This window comes from Manihot esculenta, chromosome 11 (genome assembly GCF_001659605.2).
Source record: "Manihot esculenta cultivar AM560-2 chromosome 11, M.esculenta_v8, whole genome shotgun sequence".
In the NCBI taxonomy this organism is placed as follows: domain Eukaryota; kingdom Viridiplantae; phylum Streptophyta; class Magnoliopsida; order Malpighiales; family Euphorbiaceae; genus Manihot; species Manihot esculenta.
In genome coordinates this window covers 26884211-26908696 of record NC_035171.2, presented here as the reverse complement: position 1 = coordinate 26908696, position 24486 = coordinate 26884211, and positions in this window count along the sequence as shown.

Genomic DNA, 24486 nt, shown 5'->3' with positions numbered 1-24486 from the left:
CTAGAGGGGTAGAATGTATTTTCAAAATTGTTTTACTGATCTTATGGTTTTAAATGGAAAAGAATTGAGTTTTGAAAAGAAAAGACTAAGGAGGCGTTTGCCAGGTTCGGCCGCCGAACATAGAAAGGTTTTGGGAGTGCTTTTGGCCTCCGAAAGCTTTGTTTGAGTGAGCCAAGGTTCGGCCGCCGAACCTCAAGTTCGGCCGCCGAACATGCATGAGTTTAGGGGGAACGTTAGGCTGCCGAAGGTCTTCGACCAGGCCACCTATAAAGAGCCCTCAGATTGGAAATGGGCGAGTTTTCTCCCCATTCTCGAGCTCAGGTGAGCTCTTGTCCTCCTTTGGTCATTTTCATGTTTTTCCTCATCTCCTTCATGTCTTCATGAGTTTCATGGTTGTTTTGAAGAGTTTTCAAGCTTAGATCTAAGTTTTGGGAGCTTGGAGACCCAAGGAGTTAGTTCCTCCCATCTCCAAGTTAGGGATCACACCAACCCTCGATCTCCAAGAGGTAAGTGTAGATCTTTGCTTTCCTTTAGGTTTTAATGAAGTTTTAAGAGGTTTTAATGGTTAAGTATGGGTAGATATGCATGTTAGGGTTTATGTGGGTTTTATGCCCAATGTATGCTTATGTATGTTTATATGTGTTTATGTGATGATATGTAGGAAGTTTAAGCTAGTCTATGCATGTGGGAGTGAGTATGCATGATGGGGAGAGAGTATGTGAGGATTTGGGTTGTTTTGATGGTTTTGGCCTATGTGGGTCATAAGCTATCTATGTATGTTTTTGATGTTCTTTGTTGGAGTTTAAGCTTGTTTAAGCTCCTTTGTGCATGGTTAAGGGTTTATGCATGTTTTTGAGAGGTTGGGTGCTGTTTTGGGGTGTTTGGAAGAATTTGAAGGCTAGTCTGGGTTTTGGTGGCTCAAGCTCTGGCTCAGGCAGTTCAAGGTGCTTGAGGTGCGGAAGGCCGCACAAGGGAGTCTGTCTGATTGGGACTAATCTATGTTTTAGATGCGGTCAGGAAGGGCACATGGTACGTGAGTGTCCCATTACGCCCTGGTTGGCACAGTCTCAGCGGGCAACTTCAGGTAGAGCGGCTCAGCCAGCAGCTCCAGCCATGGTTCAGGTTGGTGGTCGAGGCAGAGAGAGAGGGTTAGCCTTTTCTTCTGAAGGTTCCCGTGGAGAAGGTCCGTCAGCTCCAGCTCGGATCTTCATCCAAGCTCAGCAGGAGGCAAACACATTGAACACGGTGGTGCCAGGTACGCTCACTTTTGAATGTTCTAATGTGTATGTTTTGTGAACCCTGGTGTTTTTCTCTTTCTTTAGTTGCTCTAGGAGCCATCGAGAGGTTGAGTTGAGAGCTTTTGGGCTAGAGTGTTCTCTTTGGGTTAGTGGACTCACGTGTGATCCATCTGTGGCAGAGTCAGTCTGCCGGTTCAGTTCTGTGTCAGTTGGGGGTAGATGCCTTCCACCCGAATTTGAGGTCCTAGACTTGACTGTCTGGACGTCAATCGAGGGATGGATTGGTTTCTGCTCGTGGTGCTATCTTGGTCTGTAGAGACAAGGTAGTCAAGTTCAGAGGACAGGATGGGTCAGAGGTAGTCTGTTGAGGGAACATAGTAGGGATGCCTAGAGGTTTGATGTCAGCCTGTCAGGTTCATAGGGTGCGTAGGAGGGGTTGTCAGAGGGTTCGAGTTCTTGTTGAGAGTTTAGCAGTCAGGTCGGGGAACCAGCCTCAGTGTTAGTTGTTAAAGAGAGTTCTTAGTTGTTTTCCCAGGCTAGTTGTCAGGTTTACCACCTGTTAGGGAGTTAGAGTTGAGCATAGGAGTGGTGTCTGGACCTAGAACCATTTCTATTCTCCCCTACAGGATGGCGCCAGCATAGAGAAAGGTAGTAGTCAGAGTAGAGGCGAGACTTGGTAGACAGGGGTTTTATCCGACCTAGTACCTCACCCTGGATTATTCCAGTGTGGTGGTGGGAAAAGGAGGATGAATCCTTGAGACTTTGTAACAACTGTAAGCAGTTGACCAAGGTCACTACCAAGGGCAGGTATTCCCATGCAGGATGAATGATCTATTGGGACAGCTAGTAGGAGCTATTTGTTTTCCAAGATAGATCTGAAATCCGAGTACTACCTGTGAGAGTTAGAGTTAGTTTTGGGTTAGCAGTGAGAAGAAGCCAGTTAGTAAAGATGAAGAGAAAAGAGTAAGGATCAGAGAAGCGCAGCGAAAGCCAGTGGAGCTCAAGAGTAGGTTGGGTACTGCTAAGGTGTTTCTTTTGGTAAGGGTGATTTTCCTATGGAGAAAGTCCATTCGGATTTCCGTGTCCCATGTTATGGAAGCTCGTGTCAGATCCGAGTGAGGTTCTTAAAGAACCAGAGGTGGAGATCTCAAGGGATCTCACCTAAGTTGAGCAGTTAGTGCGGATCATGGACACACAAGTCAGGAAGTTGAGGAACAAGGAATCCTAATGGTGTAAGTCCTTTGGAATCACCACAATATGGAAGTGTGCCTAGAAGACCCGGGAGTTCTTACTCCAGCAGTACTCGTGTCTCTCTTTTAGGAGAGAGGTTTTTAGGCTTTGCTTGCTTGTTTGCTTGCTTGTTTATGTATGCTTGATGCTATGTTTTGAGAATGCCTATTTGTTTGTGGAACATTCGGGGATGAATGTTCTTAAAGGGGGGAAGAATGTAATACCCGGCTAGATTTCGGCATCGGAATCCCTACCTTCCGGCGGAATCTCCGTTGGAATCTGGAATTTCTGAAGATGCCAGAGGCTTCTAGAGGGGTAGAATGTGTTTTCAAAATTGTTTTACTGATCTTATGGTTTTAAATGGAAAAGAATTGAGTTTTGAAAAGAAAAGACTAAGGAGGCATTTGCCAGGTTCGGCCGCTGAAAGTGAAGTTCGGCCACCGAACATGGAAAAGTTTTGGGAGCGCTTTTGGCCTCCGAAAGCTTTGTTTGAGCAAGCCAAGGTTCGGCCGCCGAACCTCAAGTTCGGCCGCCGAACATGCATGAGTTTAGGGGGCACGTTAGGCTGCCGAAGGTCTTCGACCAGGCCACCTATAAAGAGCCCTCAGATCGAAAATGGGCGAGTTTTCTCCCCATTCTCGAGCTCAGGTGAGCTCTTGTCCTCCTTTGGTCATTTTCATGTTTTTCTTCATCTCCTTCATGTCTTTATGAGTTTCATGGTTGTTTTGAAGAGTTTTCAAGCTTAGATCTAAGTTTTGGGAGCTTGGAGACCCAAGGAGTTAGTTCCTCCCATCTCCAAGTTAGGGATCACACCAACCCTCGATCTCCAAGAGGTAAGTATAGATCTTTGCTTTCCTTTAGGTTTTAATGAAGTTTTAAGAGGTTTTAATGGTTAAGTATGGGTAGATATGCATGTTAGGGTTTATGTGGGTTTTATGCCCAATGTATGCTTATGTATGTTTATATGTGTTTATGTGATGATATATAGGAAGTTTAAGCTAGTCTATGCATGTGGGAGTGAGTATGCATGATGGGGAGAGAGTATGTGAGGATTTGGGTTGTTTTGATGGTTTTGGCCTATGTGGGTCATAAGCTATCTATGTATGTTTTTGATGTTCTTTGTTGGAGTTTAAGCTTGTTTAAGCTCCTTTGTGCATGGTTAAGGGTTTATGCATGTTTTTGAGAGGTTGGGTGCTGTTTTGGGGTGTTTGGAAGAATTTGAAGGCTAGTCTGGGTTTTGGTGGCTCAAGCTCTGGCTCAGGCAGTTCAAGGTGCTTGACGTGCGGAAGGCCGCACAAGGGAGTCTGTCTGATTGGGACTAATCTATGTTTTAGATGCGGTCAGGAAGGGCACATGGTACGTGAGTGTCCCATTACGCCCTGGTTGGCACAGTCTTAGCGGGCAACTTCAGGTAGAGCGGCTCAACCAGCAGCTCCAGCCATGGTTCAGGTTGGTGGTCGAGGCAGAGAGAGAGGGTCAGCCTTTTCTTCTGAAGGTTCCCGTGGAGAAGGTCCGTCAGCTCCAGCTCGGATCTTCATCCAAGCTCAGCAGGAGGCAAACACATTGAACACGGTGGTGCCAGGTACGCTCACTTTTGAATGTTCTAATGTGTATGTTTTGTGAACCCTGGTGTTTTTCTCTTTCTTTAGTTGCTCTAGGAGCCATCGAGAGGTTGAGTTGAGAGCTTCTGGGCTAGAGTGTTCTCTTTGGGTTAGTGGACTCACGTGTGATCCATCTGTGGCATAGTCAGTCTGCCGGTTCAGTTCTGTGTCAGTTGGGGGTAGATGCCTTCCACCCGACTTTGAGGTCCTAGACTTGACTGTCTGGACGTCAATCGAGGGATGGATTTGTTTCTGCTCGTGGTGCTATCTTGGTCTGTAGAGACAAGGTAGTCAAGTTCAGAGGACAGGATGGGTCAGAGGTAGTCTGTTGAGGGAACACAGTAGGGATGCCTAGAGGTTTGATGTCAGCCTGTCAGGTTCATAGGGTGCGTAGGAGGGGTTGTCAGAGGGTTCAAGTTCTTGTTGAGAGTTTAGCAGTCAGGTCGGGGAACCAGCCTCAGTGTTTGTTGTTAAAGAGAGTTCTTAGTTGTTTTCCCAGGCTAGTTGTCAGGTTTACCACCTGTCAGGGAGTTAGAGTTGAGCATAGGAGTGGTGTCTGGACCTAGAACCATTTCTATTCTCCCCTACAGGATGGCGCCAGCATAGAGAAAGGTAGTAGTCAGAGTAGAGGCGAGACTTGGTAGACAGGGGTTTTATCCGACCTAGTACCTCACCCTGGATTATTCCAGTGTGGTGGTGGGAAAAGGAGGATGAATCCTTGAGACTTTGTAACAACTGTAAGCAGTTGACCAAGGTCACTACCAAGGGCAGGTATTCCCATGCAGGATGAATGATCTATTGGGACAGCTAGTAGGAGCTATTTGTTTTCCAAGATAGATCTGAAATCCGGGTACTACCTGTGAGAGTTAGAGTTAGTTTTGGGTTAGCAGTGAGAAGAAGCCAGTTAGTAAAGATGAAGAGAAAAGAGTAAGGATCAGAGAAGCGCTGCGAAAGCCAGTGGAGCTCAAGAGTAGGTTGGGTACTGCTAAGGTGTTTCTTTTGGTAAGGGTGATTTTCCTATGGAGAAAGTCCATTCGGATTTCCGTGTCCCATGTTATGGAAGCTCGTGTCAGATCCGAGTGAGGTTCTTAAAGAACCAGAGGTGGAGATCTCAAGGGATCTCACCTAAGTTGAGCAGTTAGTGCGGATCATGGACACACAAGTCAGGAAGTTGAGGAACAAGGAATCCTAATGGTGTAAGTCCTTTGGAATCACCACAATATGGAAGTGTACCTAGAAGACCCGGGAGTTCTTACTCCAGCAGTACTCGTGTCTCTCTTTTAGGAGAGAGGTTTTTAGGCTTTGCTTGCTTGTTTGCTTGCTTGTTTATGTATGCTTGAAGCTATGTTTTGAGAATGCCTATTTCTGTAACAGCCCGGAAACCGATACCCCTCTGTAACGGCCCGAACCGCCACCGGCGCTAGGATCCAGATCGGCTTAAGGCCGCCGGGACCCGTAGCAAGCCAACATACATACTATTACCTGGTAAAATCCCATGCATGATCAAAACTTAAACACATGAAAACTGGAATCTGAACATACACCAAGCTTGATCTGTATGCTATAACATAACTGTGAACATAAACTTTCCCATGCTAGAGCCCTCAAACAAATGCTCTAGCTGGGTCAACCTTACATACATCAAGCCTGGTTCTCAACTCAACATAAAAACATTACATAACCATGCATCAACAGGAATTAACCAGTCTATAGGGCCAAGCACACTCTAATCCATAAACATTAACTCTACTATCAGTTACATACATTACATCAACTTATATTACATGTCCACTTCTAAAACTACTAAACTGAAACATAAACGTAAACTATTACATAAAACACACGTCTCTTAATCTTTACCCTGCTGACTTCTGAGCTCTGACTTAAACCTGCAACACTGGGGTTAGGGGAAAGGGGTGAGCTAAAAAGCCCAGTGAGTAGAAACAGGAAAAACAATTCATTAATTAAATGCTTTCATGGAATGCGTCATAACACAAGTAAATCACACCACTGTGTCCGTCTCGGGGCTCATGCAGCTAAATATTCCCCACGGAGTGTTTTCTGAGAGTCCTCATGAATTGCTAGCATCTTTACTCTCAAGGATCGGACATGACCCCAGAAATACCCTCTGTCGGTGCCCGGCTCCCCCATAGGAGCTCACAAAGGCCTGTAACATACATTACATGGTGTCTGGTCCACAGAGAGCTCACAAGGACTTTCCTACAGGTACTCGTCCGGCTCTCAAAGGACATAGACAAGACTCAATGACAGATATGGGCTATTGGAGTCGCCTTGGTCCAAACCTACCTCAGCATCAACATGAAATAATGCAATGCAACATATTCGTGAACTAGTGCAATCAACCTACTATACATAATCATGATGCATGCTCATGCTTTAGGCATTAGAATTTCTTAAAATAAAACATTAAGTTTAGTTCTACTCACCTCCTGGCAGACGCTGACTGACTCTGCAACTGCTAGCACTACTGGCCTCCTCGGTCCCTCGGGTCCGATCCTACACAGGTGGACTCGAATGAGGTGCCAAACACATCCTAACAACTCATAAACAACTCCCCAAAAACCCCTCTAAACATCACTTAAACATGCATGGAAAACACCCAAGAAACGGCTGGACAGGGCACTTTCGGCGGCACCTTCGGCGGCCGAAAGTCCCTTCCAGAGACGAAACTCGGGTAGGTTCGGCGGCAGGTTCGGCGGCCGAAACCCTAGGACAGAAACGAAAGTCCCTCCTTCGGGGGCACATTCGGCAGCCTAAAGACTGCCTCCCATGCAGGTTCGGCGGCCGAAACTCCTTTCGGCGGCCGAACCTGGTCCCCTCTGGACGATAGGTCCGATTCTGCCAAGCCAAAAACCAAACTCAAATATACCCAAATCCTCACATACTCTCTCCCAAGCATGCATACTCACTCCCACAAGCATAATGGAGCATAAACTAACATAAACTCCTAAACACAAACATCACATAACATACATTGGGTATAAAACCCACATAAACCTTAAACATGCATTTCTACCCAAACACAACCATCAAAACATCATTAAACTTCATGAAAACACTAGGGAAGCAAGGATCTACACTTACCTCTTGAAGATCGAGGGTTGCGTGATCACTAACTCGGAGGTGTGGAGAATCCAAGCTCCAAAAGCTCCAAGCTCCCAAAACTCCCTTTAAGCTTTAAATCTTCAAACACAAGGGTAGAAATCATGAAAAACTTGAGAGATGGGTAGAGAAAACACGAAAACGACCAAAGGAAGGCATAAACTCACCTGAGCTCGAGAATGGGGAGAAAACTCACCCATTTCCGATCTGAGGGCCCTTTATAGGTGGCCTGGTCGAAGACCTTCGGCAGCCTAACGTGCCCCCTAAACTCATGCATGTTCGGCGGCCGAACCTTGGCTCGTTCAAACAAGACTTTCGGAGGCCAAAGGCGCTCCCGAAGCCTTTCCATGTTCGGCGGCCGAACTTCACTTTCGGCGGCCGAACCTGGCAAACGCCTCCTTGGTCTTTTCTCTTCAAAAACTCAACTCTTTTCGATTTAAAACCATAAAACACTTAAAAACATTCTAGAAAACCTTTTTGAAAACCTTTGCCATACCCCCTAAAAGGATCCGACACCCGAGATTCCACCGGACGGTAGGAATTCCGATGTCAGAACGAGCGGGGTCTTACATTCTTCCCCCCTTACAGAACATTCGTCCCCGAATGTTCCACAAACATACATACATAAAAACATGGCATAAGAACATATCATCGTACATACACATCAAGCAAGCAAAACAGCAAGCAAAACCTAAAAATCTCTCTCCTGAAAGAGAGACACAGGCACTACTGGAGTAAAACTCCCGGGTCTCCAAAAGAAACACCTTAGCAGTACCCAACCTACTCCTGAACTCCACTGGCTTCCGCTGCGCCACTCTGATCCTTATTCTACTCTTCTCTTCTCATCTTTACTAACTGGCTCCTTCTCACTGATAACCCAAAACTAATTCTAACTCTCACAGGTAGTACCCGGATTTCAGATCTATCTTGGAAAACAAACAGCCTCTGCTAGCTGTCCCAATAGATCATCCATCCTGCATGGGAATACCTGCTCTTGGTAGTGACCTTGTTTAACTGCTGACAGTCGCTACAAGGGTTCAAGGATCCATCCTTCTTTTCCCGCACCACTCTGGAGCGTTCCAGGGTGAGGTACTGAGTCAGATAAAACCCCTGTCTACCAAGCACTCTACTACTCCCACACTCCTCCTATAACTCTGCAGGTGCCATCCTGTGAGGAAAGAGAGAAACGGTTCTGGTACCAAGTACCACCTCTAAACCAAACTCTACCTCCCTGACCGATGGTAAACCTGACACTAGCCTGGAACCTCTGAACACTCGCTCTATCTATGGCACTAGGGCTGGTTCCTAGACTTGCCTGCTCAGCTCACAAACCCGAGCTAGAACTCTCTACTAACCACTCCTATACACTCTACGAGTCTGACAGCTGACATCAAACTTCTAGGCATCCTACACGATCCCCTCTGGAACTTACCTCGGATCCATCTTGAACTGTGATCCTGACTACCTTGCGTTGCAGACGCAGATAGCATTAGCACCACCGGTAGAAAACCAATCCATTCCCCGAATGACATCCAGACACTCAAGTCTAGGACCTCAAAATCGGGTGGAAGGCATCTACTCTCAATGACACTGGACTGATCCACTGTTCAGATGAATCCTACCAGGGTCTACTAACCCAAAGAGAACACTCTACACCCAGAAGCTATCAAATCAACCGTCGAAGGGCTCCTAGAGTAACCAACAAGAATACACCAGAGGTACAAAACACACACATCAGAACACGAACAAGTGAATGTACCTGGCACCACTGTGTCCGATGTGTCTGCTCCTCTTCCTCGATCACTGGCCTGAGCCACAACACCTGCAGCTCGCTGCTGGGACCACACCCTCCTGGGCGCAGTAGGACAATCACGTGCGAAGTGCCCTTCCTGCCCGCACCTGAAGCATGCCGTTGTCCCAACTCGACAAGGCCCCCTGTGCAACCTTCCGCACCTCAAACATCTTGTAGGACCTTGGCCAGAACTCGAACCATCCTCAGCATCAAGCCTAAACCTCTTCCACAGCCTCCCCTTTCTGGTTCTGCCCCATTGCTTCGGGGTTCTTCTCCCCCGCTTTCTACCTCTCTTGGCAGCTGTACTCAGCATGGAGAGATCAACTTCCCCTGAACTTGAACTCTCAGAATCCTTAGATTCTCTCATGCAGTCCTCATCCATATTCACTTGCACACCTATATCCCTCCTCTGCACCATTCCATCCCACTCAGATGGATCTGACTCCATAGAGCTCCTAGCACCTTGCATCTCAGCTTGTCTGAAACACAACAGGCACACAAGCACACATAAGCATCACATCATACCATGTGGTCCATGACAAACACATGAACCCTCAAGCAACATATATCATGGATGAACCTCTCACCTACAGCCGACAACATAGCAGAACATGCCATGACCAACTGTGCCAAGGGCCACTCTTGGTCGCTCAGCTCATCTCATATCAGTACATATCATGCCATCTCGCAGCTAAGGGACTAACAACATTCATAATACAACATAAATGCACATGCATCACACATGGCATTACACATCATCAAGCAAGACAGGACTCGACATCCTATCCTAGTGGACATGCTCTTACTCTTAATCTTTCTTAATGTGCTTGCCCTCCTAACATCTAGCACAACCTCTTTCCGATGTCTGAGCATCTTCGCATCAAAACACCGTACTCTTGAGGCCCTATGCTCTGATACCATTCTGTAACAGCCCGGAAACCGATACCCCTCTGTAACGGCCCGAACCGCCACCGGCGCTAGGATCCAGATCGGCTTAAGGCCGCCGGGACCCGTAGCAAGCCAACATACATACTATTACCTGGTAAAATCCCATGCATGATCAAAACTTAAACACATGAAAACTGGAATCTGAACATACACCAAGCTTGATCTGTATGCTATAACATAACTGTGAACATAAACTTTCCCATGCTAGAGCCCTCAAACAAATGCTCTAGCTGGGTCAACCTTACATACATCAAGCCTGGTTCTCAACTCAACATAAAAACATTACATAACCATGCATCAACAGGAATTAACCAGTCTATAGGGCCAAGCACACTCTAATCCATAAACATTAACTCTACTATCAGTTACATACATTACATCAACTTATATTACATGTCCACTTCTAAAACTACTAAACTGAAACATAAACGTAAACTATTACATAAAACACACGTCTCTTAATCTTTACCCTGCTGACTTCTGAGCTCTGACTTAAACCTGCAACACTGGGGTTAGGGGAAAGGGGTGAGCTAAAAAGCCCAGTGAGTAGAAACAGGAAAAACAATTCATTAATTAAATGCTTTCATGGAATGCGTCATAACACAAGTAAATCACACCACTGTGTCCGTCTCGGGGCTCATGCAGCTAAATATTCCCCACGGAGTGTTTTCTGAGAGTCCTCATGAATTGCTAGCATCTTTACTCTCAAGGATCGGACATGACCCCAGAAATACCCTCTGTCGGTGCCCGGCTCCCCCATAGGAGCTCACAAAGGCCTGTAACATACATGACATGGTGTCTGGTCCACAGAGAGCTCACAAGGACTTTCCTACAGGTACTCGTCCGGCTCTCAAAGGACATAGACAAGACTCAATGACAGATATGGGCTATTGGAGTCGCCTTGGTCCAAACCTACCTCAGCATCAACATGAAATAATGCAATGCAACATATTCGTGAACTAGTGCAATCAACCTACTATACATAATCATGATGCATGCTCATGCTTTAGGCATTAGAATTTCTTAAAATAAAACATTAAGTTTAGTTCTACTCACCTCCTGGCAGACGCTGACTGACTCTGCAACTGCTAGCACTACTGGCCTCCTCGGTCCCTCGGGTCCGATCCTACACAGGTGGACTCGAATGAGGTGCCAAACACATCCTAACAACTCATAAACAACTCCCCAAAAACCCCTCTAAACATCACTTAAACATGCATGGAAAACACCCAAGAAACGGCTGGACAGGGCACTTTCGGCGGCACCTTCGGCGGCCGAAAGTCCCTTCCAGAGACGAAACTCGGGTAGGTTCGGCGGCAGGTTCGGCGGCCGAAACCCTAGGACAGAAACGAAAGTCCCTCCTTCGGGGGCACATTCGGCAGCCTAAAGACTGCCTCCCATGCAGGTTCGGCGGCCGAAACTCCTTTCGGCGGCCGAACCTGGTCCCCTCTGGACGATAGGTCCGATTCTGCCAAGCCAAAAACCAAACTCAAATATACCCAAATCCTCACATACTCTCTCCCAAGCATGCATACTCACTCCCACAAGCATAATGGAGCATAAACTAACATAAACTCCTAAACACAAACATCACATAACATACATTGGGTATAAAACCCACATAAACCTTAAACATGCATTTCTACCCAAACACAACCATCAAAACATCATTAAACTTCATGAAAACACTAGGGAAGCAAGGATCTACACTTACCTCTTGAAGATCGAGGGTTGCGTGATCACTAACTCGGAGGTGTGGAGAATCCAAGCTCCAAAAGCTCCAAGCTCCCAAAACTCCCTTTAAGCTTTAAATCTTCAAACACAAGGGTAGAAATCATGAAAAACTTGAGAGATGGGTAGAGAAAACACGAAAACGACCAAAGGAAGGCATAAACTCACCTGAGCTCGAGAATGGGGAGAAAACTCACCCATTTCCGATCTGAGGGCCCTTTATAGGTGGCCTGGTCGAAGACCTTCGGCAGCCTAACGTGCCCCCTAAACTCATGCATGTTCGGCGGCCGAACTTCACTTTCGGCGGCCGAACCTTGGCTCGTTCAAACAAGACTTTCGGAGGCCAAAGGCGCTCCCGAAGCCTTTCCATGTTCGGCGGCCGAACTTCACTTTCGGCGGCCGAACCTGGCAAACGCCTCCTTGGTCTTTTCTCTTCAAAAACTCAACTCTTTTCGATTTAAAACCATAAAACACTTAAAAACATTCTAGAAAACCTTTTTGAAAACCTTTGCCATACCCCCTAAAAGGATCCGACACCCGAGATTCCACCGGACGGTAGGAATTCCGATGTCAGAACGAGCGGGGTCTTACAATTTGTTTGTGGAACATTCGGGGACGAATGTTCTTAAAGGGGGGAAGAATGTAATACCCGGCTAGATTCTGGCATCGGAATCCCTACCTTCCAGCGGAATCTCCGTTGGAATCTGGAATTTCTGAAGATGCCAGAGGCTTCTAGAGGGGTAGAATGTATTTTCAAAATTGTTTTACTGATCTTATGGTTTTAAATGGAAAATAATTGAGTTTTGAAAAGAAAAGACTAAGGAGGCATTTGCCAGGTTCGGCCGCTGAAAGTGAAGTTCGGCCGCCGAACATGGAAAAGTTTTGGGAGCGCTTTTGGCCTCCGAAAGCTTTGTTTGAGCGAGCCAAGGTTCGGCCGCCGAACCTCAAGTTCGGCCGCCGAACATGCATGAGTTTAGGGGGCACGTTAGGCTGCCGAAGGTCTTCGACCAGGCCACCTATAAAGAGCCCTCAGATCGAAAATGGTCGAGTTTTATCCCCATTCTCGAGCTCAGGTGAGCTCTTGTCCTCCTTTGGTCATTTTCATGTTTTTCTTCATCTCCTTCATGTCTTTATGAGTTTCATGGTTGTTTTGAAGAGTTTTCAAGCTTAGATCTAAGTTTTGGGAGCTTGGAGACCCAAGGAGTTAGTTCCTCCCATCTCCAAGTTAGGGATCACACCAACCCTCGATCTCCAAGAGGTAAGTATAGATCTTTGCTTTCCTTTAGGTTTTAATGAAGTTTTAAGAGGTTTTAATGGTTAAGTATGGGTAGATATGCATGTTAGGGTTTATGTGGGTTTTATGCCCAATGTATGCTTATGTATGTTTATATGTGTTTATGTGATGATATGTAGGAAGTTTAAGCTAGTCTATGCATGTGGGAGTGAGTATGCATGATGGGGAGAGAGTATGTGAGGATTTGGGTTGTTTTGATGGTTTTGGCCTATGTGGGTCATAAGCTATCTATGTATGTTTTTGATGTTCTTTGTTGGAGTTTAAGCTTGTTTAAGCTCCTTTGTGCATGGTTAAGGGTTTATGCATGTTTTTGAGAGGTTGGGTGCTGTTTTGGGGTGTTTGGAAGGTTTGGGAGGCTTGAATGCATGAGAAGCTGAGTTCTGTCCTTCTGGGAAGAACTCAGGTTCGGCCGCCGAAAGTAGCTTCGGCCGCCGAACCTGCCTTTGGATGCATGGATTGGCCGCCTAACCTTGCCCCCGAAAGTTGAGTTTTAGCTCGAAAGCAGACTTTCGGCCGCCGAAAGTGCCTGACTTTCTTCTCTGGAGAGGGACTTTCGGCCGCCGAAGGTGCCGCCGAAAGTGCCCGAGTTTCATCTCTGGAGGTAGGGTTCGGCCGCCGAAGGTGCCGCAGAAAGTGCCCTGTCCAGCCTTTTCATGGTTGTTTTCTATGCATGTTTAAGTGATGTTTTAGGGGGTTTTTGGGTAGTTGTTTATGAGTTGTTAGAGTGTGTTTGGCACCTCATTCGAGTCCACCTGTGTAGGATCGGACCCGAGGGACCGAGGAGGCCATCAGTGTTAGCAGTTGCAGAGTCAGTTCAGCGTCTGCCAGAGGTGAGTAGAACTAAACTTAATCTTTTACTTTAAGAAAGCAAATGCCTAAAGCATGTTCATGCATCATGTTTATATGTAATAGGTTGATTGCACTAGTTACACGAATATGACGCATTGCATTATTTACTGTTGATGGAGATTGGACCAAGGACGACCCCACTAGCCCTATGGATAAGACCTGGCTGGGCCAGGCATTACGAAGTCCTATGGTACCTTTCATGGGGGCCGAGCAAATAGCTTAGGGATGTTTTGGGGTTGGGTCCAATCCGTGATATGAGTTGTTTGTGCTGTGATGCATTTCATGTAAGCATGTAATTAATGAACTGTTTTCTTTGTTTCTACTCACTGGGCTTTTTAGCTCACCCCTCTCCCCTAACCCCAGTGTTGCAGGTTTGAGGTCGATCGGAAAGTCTCAAGAGTAAAGGTTTTGCTTATGTAATAGTATTAGATTAGTACTTTTAGTGTGGACATGTATTGTAAATTGACATAATGATTTGTAAGAGATTGTAATGTAAGTAAGGTAGAGATTGGTTTATGTATTAGTACTGTGCTTGGCCCAAAGACTTGGTTAGTCCCTGTTTAATACATGATGTATGTTATGTTTAGAGGTTGAGTTGAGTTCGAACCAAACTGGTGGCATGTATTGTTTACCACTTTAGAGTTTGATGAGGAACTTAGTAGAGGTCTAATGTTTGTGGTTTGATGCATGCACAGGTTAGGTTCTAGTTCCTTGGATGTGACTCCGGCTTGATGTATGTTATGTTGACCCAACTAGAGTTTTGATGAGGGCTCTAGCAGGGGGTTCTTTATGTTTCCAGTTATGTCGCATACAGGTCAAGCTCGGTCGATGCATCATATGTTTCAGTTTTTATGTTAAAATTTTGATCATGTATGGGATTTGACCAGGTGATAGGAGGTATGTTTGGCTTGCTACGGGTCCCGGCGGCCTTAAGCCGATCTGGATCCTAGCGCCGGTGGTGGTTCGGGCCGTTACAGAGGGGTATCGGTTTCCGGGTCGTTACAATAAAAGTAAAAGGGGGGGGTTTTGAGATTAATTCAGTTAAGCTAATAAAGAAAGCAATAAAGTAAGCGAATAATAAAAACAAAGAGAAATCAATAATAAGAAAAGCTCTAGTTGAAGAATTGGATCCACTTCAGTTATTGGGATTGATCATTGATACTTAGATTCTTTTGTTTGATTCAATAAATTAGTTATGGAGATGAAAGACGCTTCTCACCACCATATCTCTCCTTAAGCATAAACCAATTAGGGAACGTCCTCTAATTAATCACTAATCAACAAGTTGCCAAGAAACGTCCTTGGGCCTTAGGCATCAAAACAACTGTCAACTGCATTAAGAAATAGAGAGATCTAATTCTAGCTACCCAAACGCATGGAGATATCGCTAGATCATGCAATTTCCTTAGTTTTTACACTAAGTGTTCTTGTGTTTGAATAATCCAAGCAATTATGGACTTAAAACTGTTCAAACTAACAATATATCACCTTGCAATCAAGTATCAACTGGCCACATTGATCAAAATAACAAAGCAATAATGGAATCAAGCATGAAATTGCACAAATATTGAATAAACCAAAGATAACTATGTATGTTCAGATCTCACAATCCATAAAACAACCAAAGTTTCACCTAATCTTCAACTAGAAATAAAAGGTTTCAGCTACTCATGGCTAAAACAAAACCAAGAAAAGAAAAGGAGAAGAAGAGATGGAGAGCCGAATGGCTTGGAGAAGAGAGGAGCGCCGGCTTGCTTCTTGGCCGAATGGGAGAGTGAATGGGGGAGAGAGGCTGCCGGTCCTTCAATTGATCCTTTTATAGAGTTCTTGTGTTGCTCTAGGTCTTCCTTGCTGCCCAAGTTGAGCTCTTGGCTGCCCAAGTGCTGCCCATGCCGCCCATGCCTTGCATTGATGAGGTGGAGCCTCCTTTTGAATTTTGAATTTTGAATTTTGAATGTGCAAGACTTGAGGTGATATGTGTGTCTTCTTTGGCTTCCTTGACAAGCTGAATTTGAATTTCAAATTTGAATGTGCATCTTCATAAGATTTGGCTTCTTCAATAAAGGAAAGGATTCTTGAAGATTTGAATTTCAAACTGCTCTGCTGAATGCACTTTCCTTATTTGCCACTTTCCTTAATGAGCTGAATCTTGATTTTGAATTTTGAATTCTCTTAAGGATTTGAAATTTGAATTTCAAATTACTTTCCTTATTTGGCTCCTTTCAAGTAGCACTTGGCATGCTTGCTCTCCTTTGCTCCATTTTAGGCAGTTTTGAGGGCATTTTCACTAAATTGTCTCTTTACACCATTTTCTGCAGAATAAGATCAAAATCACAAAATTAGGCAGAGAAAATATAAATTAACATCAATATCATCATGATAAAATGGTCTAAATTATGCTCTATCATCGATCATCTAATCTTGGCCAGCTCATAAGACCTTGGACGAATAGCCTTCAAAACCTTAAATAGTTCCTTCCGATTTTTGCCCAGCTTACTAGATTGCCTATTACATCTCTTGTGATTACTTATTTTTTCTAATCATCACTAGGTTCTTCTGCAATTACATAATAATCTCTCTGTCTGGGGTGGTTTCACGAGTTATTGCTTCGGGTTTAAATCTCCTCTCTTCCCTATCCTTATTGGCAAATTTTCGGAGTGTGCCGTCCCTTATTAACCTCTTGATCTCATCTTTTAGCTGACGGCATTCCTCCGTCATATGCCTATGGTCTTCATGAAAATGGTATTACTTATTCCTATCTCGCTTTTCGGCTCTCTCTAGATTGAGCTTGGGGGCCACCTGACCTCCTTGTCGTTTTTCCTGATCCACATTAGAATATGTGTTCGTGATTCATTCAATGGAGTATAATTGTTATATTTACTTTGATTATCCCTCCTCTGATAGATCGCGTAACTTCTATGGTCTCCTTTATATCCTCACCCTTCTGACTTTTGATTTTACTTTTGACTCGTCCTTTTTTCCTCTCTTAATACTTGTACTTTGTCATCTAGCCTGATGTATTTTCGGGCTTTGTTCATTAGCTGTTGGTACATAGCGGATGGATTCTTGATTAGGGAATCCATGAACTTGATGTTGCGTGTCCCTTTCTTTAATGCTTCACATGCTATCTCATAATTTAATTCTCCCACCTGTATTTCTTCTGCATTAAAATGTGAGATAAAACTCATTAAAGACTCGTCCTCTCCTTGGCGAATCTTTCGCAAGTCAAAGGAGAGGTTTTTTAGAGGTATACAAGTAATAAATTTGATTTAAATAACATAGCAAATTTTATAAGGTTCTGAATTATACCTGTACTCAGATGTTGGTGCTATTTATGAGCCAAACCTGTGAGTGTTGATGGAAATACTCAATATAACACAAAGTCATTGACATCCTGAAGCTGCATCGTCATCCTAAAGATGGGTAGATGACTTATGGGATCTATTGTTTTATCATATTTATCCAAGTTAGGCAGCTTGAACTTGGTTGCAAAAGTTTCTGCTAAGATTTCATCTGAAAGAGGCGAGACACCATCCAGACCAAAGTCCTCCCTTTACTCCTTCTAGTACCTTTGAACAATCCATACTAGCTTCTAGTCAACGCCTTTTGGAGTCTCGTCTGATTCATCTTCTTCAAACTCGACCTTCCCTTTGGACAACATCTTGATTACCTCTGTTTGAATCCTTAGGGTGTCTAAGAATGCTTTCTCCCTTCCCTTGGGAGCTATGAATGATGTCTCCCCCCGAGCCTTATACTACTCGAGAGTAGCCTGCAACCGTTGTATGTATTGGAGTATTTGCTCATTACTCATATTGTTGAGATCTGCTTCGCTGGCCATAGAAGGTGTGTTTTGTCCACTACCAGGAGTGGAAGAGATGATAGCTCCCTCATTGGTAGCAACCTTAACACCAACTTGTGAATTGCCGGCCATTTCGAGAAAGAAAAAAATAAAGATTTCTTTTTAAGAGAAGGGGGGTAAGAGACCAGTTTTAATCCCGAAAAAAATTCAATAGATCTCTCGACAACGGAACCAAATGATGTTGCTGAAATCAAGTTCATGATATGGCCAAAATGAAATTGTGTTGTGATTGGCTAAACCTGCAAGAAAGAGAATGTGCAGTGGTTGGTACCTATACTAGCCACTCCGACACTCAAATTAGTAAATTGGAGAAGAGGGTGAATGTAGAACTTGAGAGTACTTGTCTAAGAGAATTACATACATTTGTTTTTGAGATCGTTTACTTTTATACTGTAAGGAAATGAAGTTAAATATAACATTTCTGAAAATTCGTCGATGATGTGGCCAATTGCATGATAAGGAACCTCGCCGGCTAATCGATCGATGATTCTGCGATTACCAGCGTAATTGAGATATACTGGACTGTACCTATTAATGGTAACTTTATACCAAGACTTGATTTATTTAGGAGAGAGCTAGTCTTGATGATGAATCGAGTATTACGGTGTTCGAATTTTCCTTTTCTTAGAAAACCACACTCCGAATTATCAAATTTTTACCACGTGATCTTATTTTGTGGTAACAGCTCATGACTTATTTTAGATAATTGTTATGTAACATTAATTAATTAATTAATAAAATTAGTATCTTTTTAAAAAAATTATTAAACTACAATTATTATAATATAGATTATAAGTAAGATAAGCAGTTTATTACTAATTAATTTTATTTTAGTGTCATAAAAATTTTAAAATTCATAATTTTATATTTTTATTTTACATAAAATTATTAATTTTTAAATTTAGTAATTCATAAAATTGTTTTTCTATAATCATAATACCAAACTACCATGATTTTGTTTAATCAAACTTAGTTAAAAAAATTATTATAATTTAAAATTAAGAATATATATTACCTTAATCAATTTCATTATTATAAGTGAAATATTATAGATGTGATACTAAAATACAAAACTTTTTTCATATAATAATACTACTTATATAAAAAGGTTATTAGATATATATATGTATATATTTTAAAAAACATTATAATATAACTCTAAATAGAGTATAGGTAAAATAAATATTATATTAATAATTAATTTTAACTTAATGTAATAAAAAGTTTAAAATTTATTTCACATAAAATTATTGATTTGTTAATTTAATTATCTATAATTTGAAAAATATGATTGAGTTTTGAAGTATATATAATTTTCATTTTTAATTATTTTGTTTATGATTATATTATAAGTTTTAATGTAAAAAACCATTATTATTTGTAAAGTTTTACATTTATTAAAAAAATGTTACTACTTATTTATTTTGATTTTTATTGTTAATAGTGTTATAATTTTAATCATTATAAATAATATTTAAAAGTAAAATTCTTTTAGAATAATAATCAATAATATTAGAAAATAAATGTATATGAATTTAGCTTATCAAATAAATTATAAGTTTCTAAATATTATTAACGATAAATGCTTCATTATTAAAGGTTTTTGGAATATAATTTATATTGCTAACATCTTAGCGACCCATTTTAGTGATAAATAAATTTATTAAGTGCAATATAGTCACTAACTTTATTATTAGCAATAAATTCAAATATATGTTGCCAACAATACCTTTTTTTACTATTTTCAAATACAATTTTTTTTATTTTAGTTAATTTTTTTATTTTATTTTAGATTTTATTAAAAATTTAATTTAATAGAATTACATGTTACTATGAGACATCAATTATTATATAAAAATAAAAATAGAAATGTAATTATTATATCTAAATTGGAGTATTTTTTATAATGTCACTCCTCCTATATCTATATATTGTAGAGCTAAATAAGAGTATTGGAGTATTCGGTTCAAATCGAAAAAATTGATCGAATTAAATTAATTTAAAAATTTAGTTCAATTTTTTATTTATTTTAGTTTGGTTCGGTTCAATTTTTAATTTTAAAATTTTTGATTATTTTGATTCGGTCCGATTTTTATTAAAAAAAATTTAAAAAATCAAACTGAGCTGATCAGTGATAATAATATATTATTGAGTGATAATAATATATTATTTTCAATAATATAGAGAAATTAGATTATATCAAAATTAAAATATTCTAATTAAATTTTAAAATATTAAAAATAAAGTGTAAAAAATGAAATAATTTATTAAAAATTTAAACCGATAAAATTGAATCGAATCAAATCGAATTGAATCAAATGAAATCGAATCAGATTAATTCGATTCGGTTTAATTTTTTTATCAAAATCAATTCGATTTGATTTTCATAAATATCAAAATTTTAATTTTTAGTTTATTTAATTCAATTTAGTTTTGAATCGAACCGACGAAATCATCAACGCTAAATGGAAGTAAATAGGTTAAAAGAAGTGCAACGTGATACAAATGCATTAATATGCATGATGCGTGCATTTTTCCAAACTTTTGAATATTTAAACAATTGGGGCTTGAAACTGAAAACAACGTTAATAGAATAAACTTTGAAAAAAGAAAATTCAACCTATGTGAAAATCCAAACTAATAAAACAGTTGAAGACTTTTACATGGAAAACCTAAAAAGGGATAACAAAAAAAATCTAAACGTGATAAGTAAAAGGCACTCCATTAATTCTAAAACTAATGTGTTTGTAACTTCATCTCCTTATATCTCTGGGAACGTACGTGTAAGATGTTTTCTAGTCCGAAAATTGTCCTAAGACTAATACACTAGGCTTATTAGCAGGGATTTAGCTCAAGACTATACTACTACTCTGACAAAACAAAAGATTGATGAACTCGAGAGTTTAGCATGCAAGTGAGCTTCTATATGTCTCCAAGGAGATAGAATATAAGACTTGATTTTTCGAGCAAGTTACCTCAAGACTGACGCAGAACTCTACCCATTTGAATGTTCACACCATTATTATAAGTCTGTCTTATTGAATCCGTATCAAGGACACTTTAGGATTATACCCTGCATAGCTTTCCTAAGTTTGTATATAGCTAATATTAGCATGGCTAAATCCATCTTTATAACTTCATTCACAAACAAAAGGACTCATATGTTTAGTGAGAACTTTGTTAATGTCTCCCTTTGCCCTTATGAAAGATAAAAGGTATAAAAGTTCATGAAATTTTAAAGAAACAGCGTTAAGATATCATAAAAAGGATATACAAGACTAAAATTGAATTTGTAAGTCATTCATCATTTGCATACATAGATTTCGGCAAGAAAGTTAAAATAAAATAAAAACAAAACTGCATATAGAATAAAGAAGCAGAAATTTAAAATTTTAGAAAACTTGTTGAACTTGATTTTGGCCCAAGAATTAAATGAATAATATATGAAAACCATATCATTTTTCACAGTCTGTTTCATTTTGAAGACACAAAGAACTACTGGACTATAGGTGAAAATCAGGTAGTAACTGTGTTATCGAAGGACTTGCATATAGCTGTTTATTGTGCCTGGAAGGGTAGTCAACCTTGTTAATTAGAATAATTCTAAACTACATAAAAGACATTATAAGAGATGGATAGAAGATGCTCTTCTCAGCGAGAGAGTATACTGGACATGTGGTCTGTTGGTTTTGAGGGAGTTGCTAGGGTTAATAGAAGATGGGAATTAATAGCTCCTTTTTTAAGTGTTGAGAGGGGGCTATTTAATTTACAGGCTAGGTAAGAGAAAGCCTATATATAATTAAGCTTTCGTAAAGGGAATATTTTTTTCATTTATATTTAAGGTCATTTTAAATTCACATCAAGCAAGAGTAAAATATTCTCTTTTAAATTTTTAAATTTTTAAATTTTTTTATATTCAAAATTTCAACTCTGGACTTTAAGTTAAAAAAGAAAGGACCGGTGTCATATTCCATTTTCATCTCTTAAAAATTGTAAAGGCGATATGTAACATCAGACGTAAAAAGAAAAATTAATCCTTCAGAAAAGAAAAGGAGTTGACAAGTGAAATAATCTCTCCCTACCATCAAGGTGGTAGACTTTAGCATTAAGTGCTATCCAAATATTTTAGATTTAATTATTAAAAAAAATGAAAAAGGTAACTTTGATAATTTTATAAATTTTTAACTATATCAATAACAGTAAACTGCATTTGATCAAATATTATAAGATTAAAGTTTAATTAATAAAAAGATAAAATATATAGTGAAATTGTAATAAAAGAAAAATATAAAATTTTTAATAATTAATTCTAAATTTTACTATTGTAATGTTGTAATATGGTGATGATATATTAAATAACATAATATTAATATATTTACTAGTGTAATGTGGTAATATGGTGTTGATATATTAAATAACATAATATTAATATGTCAAATGATATGATAATTTTGTTAATTTCTAATACAGTGATTATATATATTTAGAGTAAATTTAAAAAATTAGAGTTCAATTGATAAAAAATTATAATTATAATTATAATAAAATTAAAAGTATAGAATTTTTTTATTATTAATTTAATATTTTATACTTTTATTTATTTTAAATTGGACACCTTGTTTTCAATAATTAATAAAATAGCTCCATGCATACGCCTTGGCCTAATGCGCCTCTAGCTCTAAGAGAGGGACTATTGCGCATGGTTTTTTCCTTTTTTTTTATTATTATTATTATCTAACCTCAAACATTTTTTAACTAAAATAGATTTAAAATATTCAGTTTTAAGTCCAAACGAAGCAAGGCGGTTTCATGCCCTGTGAGCGGCCCACTAGGCCTAAAAGTACGAAATTACTTCTTTTATTTTTTTATATATATTATTATTATTATTATTATGCACAACATCTCAACATTATTCTCCCATTTCAAAGAAACTTTAGAATCACTTAAAATTTTCATTATTTAGTTGCTTACCATCTCACATACGCTGGTTTCTAGGTTCCCAAAGTTAAGGGTCTACATTGGGTTTGAGATGATACCATGGATCCTCTGAGGAGGTTTGGTGAGATCTTCAACACCATGTTTCGCTTTTCAAACGTAAACCATTATTTTCAGCGTAGTGTACTTAAGCCTTGTTCAACAACATTTAAAAGTGGTATTTAGCATTTTTGATAAGGCCCAAACACTAACATTTAAAGATTAAATTATTTTTTTATTAATAATTATTAGAATAATTATAATTACTAAAATAATTAATAGAGATATTTAGAATTTATACTTTACGCATTACCATTATTAATAAGTCGGTTCTTGCATGATGAGCTGAGATCTAGCAAGGTGGCAGGATATTGAGTACACCTGAACAGTGACTCAATTCGATGAGTTGATCATCGATCTGTGACTGATTTGATGAGGGGCGAATACTTTAGAGATTTCGTATAGATTCCTCTGTATTCGACCTTGAAGAAGGGATCCGCTTAATATGAGAGTATGGTCAGGGGTCTACTAAAGATGTCCCAGTAGAGACCTCCCGACGCTCAAATTAGATTTAGAGTGATTTTGAGGGATGCATTAATACGAAAAGAAAATAAATAATAATAATGGAGCCTTGAAGGGAAAGAGGAAGTTTTAGAGGGTATGTATGGGAGTGAGAGAAGAGAGAAAGCTTCCTAGCGAGAGCCCTTTCTCTGGGCTGATTCTGGAGTTGGAGTATTTATATCCGATCATCCTGGTATTTTTTGAGTTACGTTCCGTCAGATTGGATGATGATATTCTATGGCAGGTGTGTCAGGTTACTCATAAATGCGAAGCATGTTTAGCCGATCTATCATGTACATCATATTAATCAGTATTTCCGCATGCCATTTTATGATCTCGATGATGAATCGAGGAGATGAATAACATGTTAGAGGTCGGCTTCCTACTCCAGTTCCATTAGGTCGTGTTCTGCTCACCTAGTCTATATGAAGGAGGAATTCACTTGGCCACTAAGGTCGAAAGTCTCCATATTTGATTTCCATTTGGAGTATGAGCTTTGAAGTGGTCGGCTTGACCACTCCGAGCTTTGGCAGGGTCAGGAGAGTTGGTGTGGTTTGATACTCGTACCTTATAGGTTGGGCTTTTTACTGTTCGGTCGGACCACATAAAAAGATTCACACATCCTTTTCAAATCCCGTATATATACGTGTCATGATTTTAATGAATCATATTTTTTTATATTATCACTATATTTTCATAAATTTTTTTTTATATTATCACTATATTTTCATAAATTTATTAAAATATTTTTATTTTTTCTTTCGTCAATAAAATATTTCTTCTATTCAATTTTTTTGTTTATTTCTGCCGTTAAAAATATATCAAAAGATTAAATTACTCCTCTACTTTTTATTCTTCTTGCTTTTTCTTTGTAAAAAATAAATTTTAAAAATTAAGTTATTGAGAAAGAAGAAGTAAAAAAAATTGAATTTTAAAAATTAGATTATTTAGGAAGAATAAAAAGAAGTAAAAAAAAAATTTTAAATTGGGTTATTGAAAAAGAAGAAGTAAAAAAAATTGGATTTTAAAAATTGAATTATTGAGGTAGAAGAAATTAGAGTATTGAGTAATAAGAAAAAAAGGATTATTGAGGATAAAATTGAATTTTAAAAAATTTTATTTTTCAATTCTTTATATATTTTTACAAAAAAGAATGAAATGATTAACTCAAGAGAAAAAATAAAAATATGTTGATAGATTTTTAGAAATGTAGTTGTTAATAATATTAATATCTAAATATTAAATAATAATTTTCTTTTTAACTAATAATTACTAAAAACAATTAA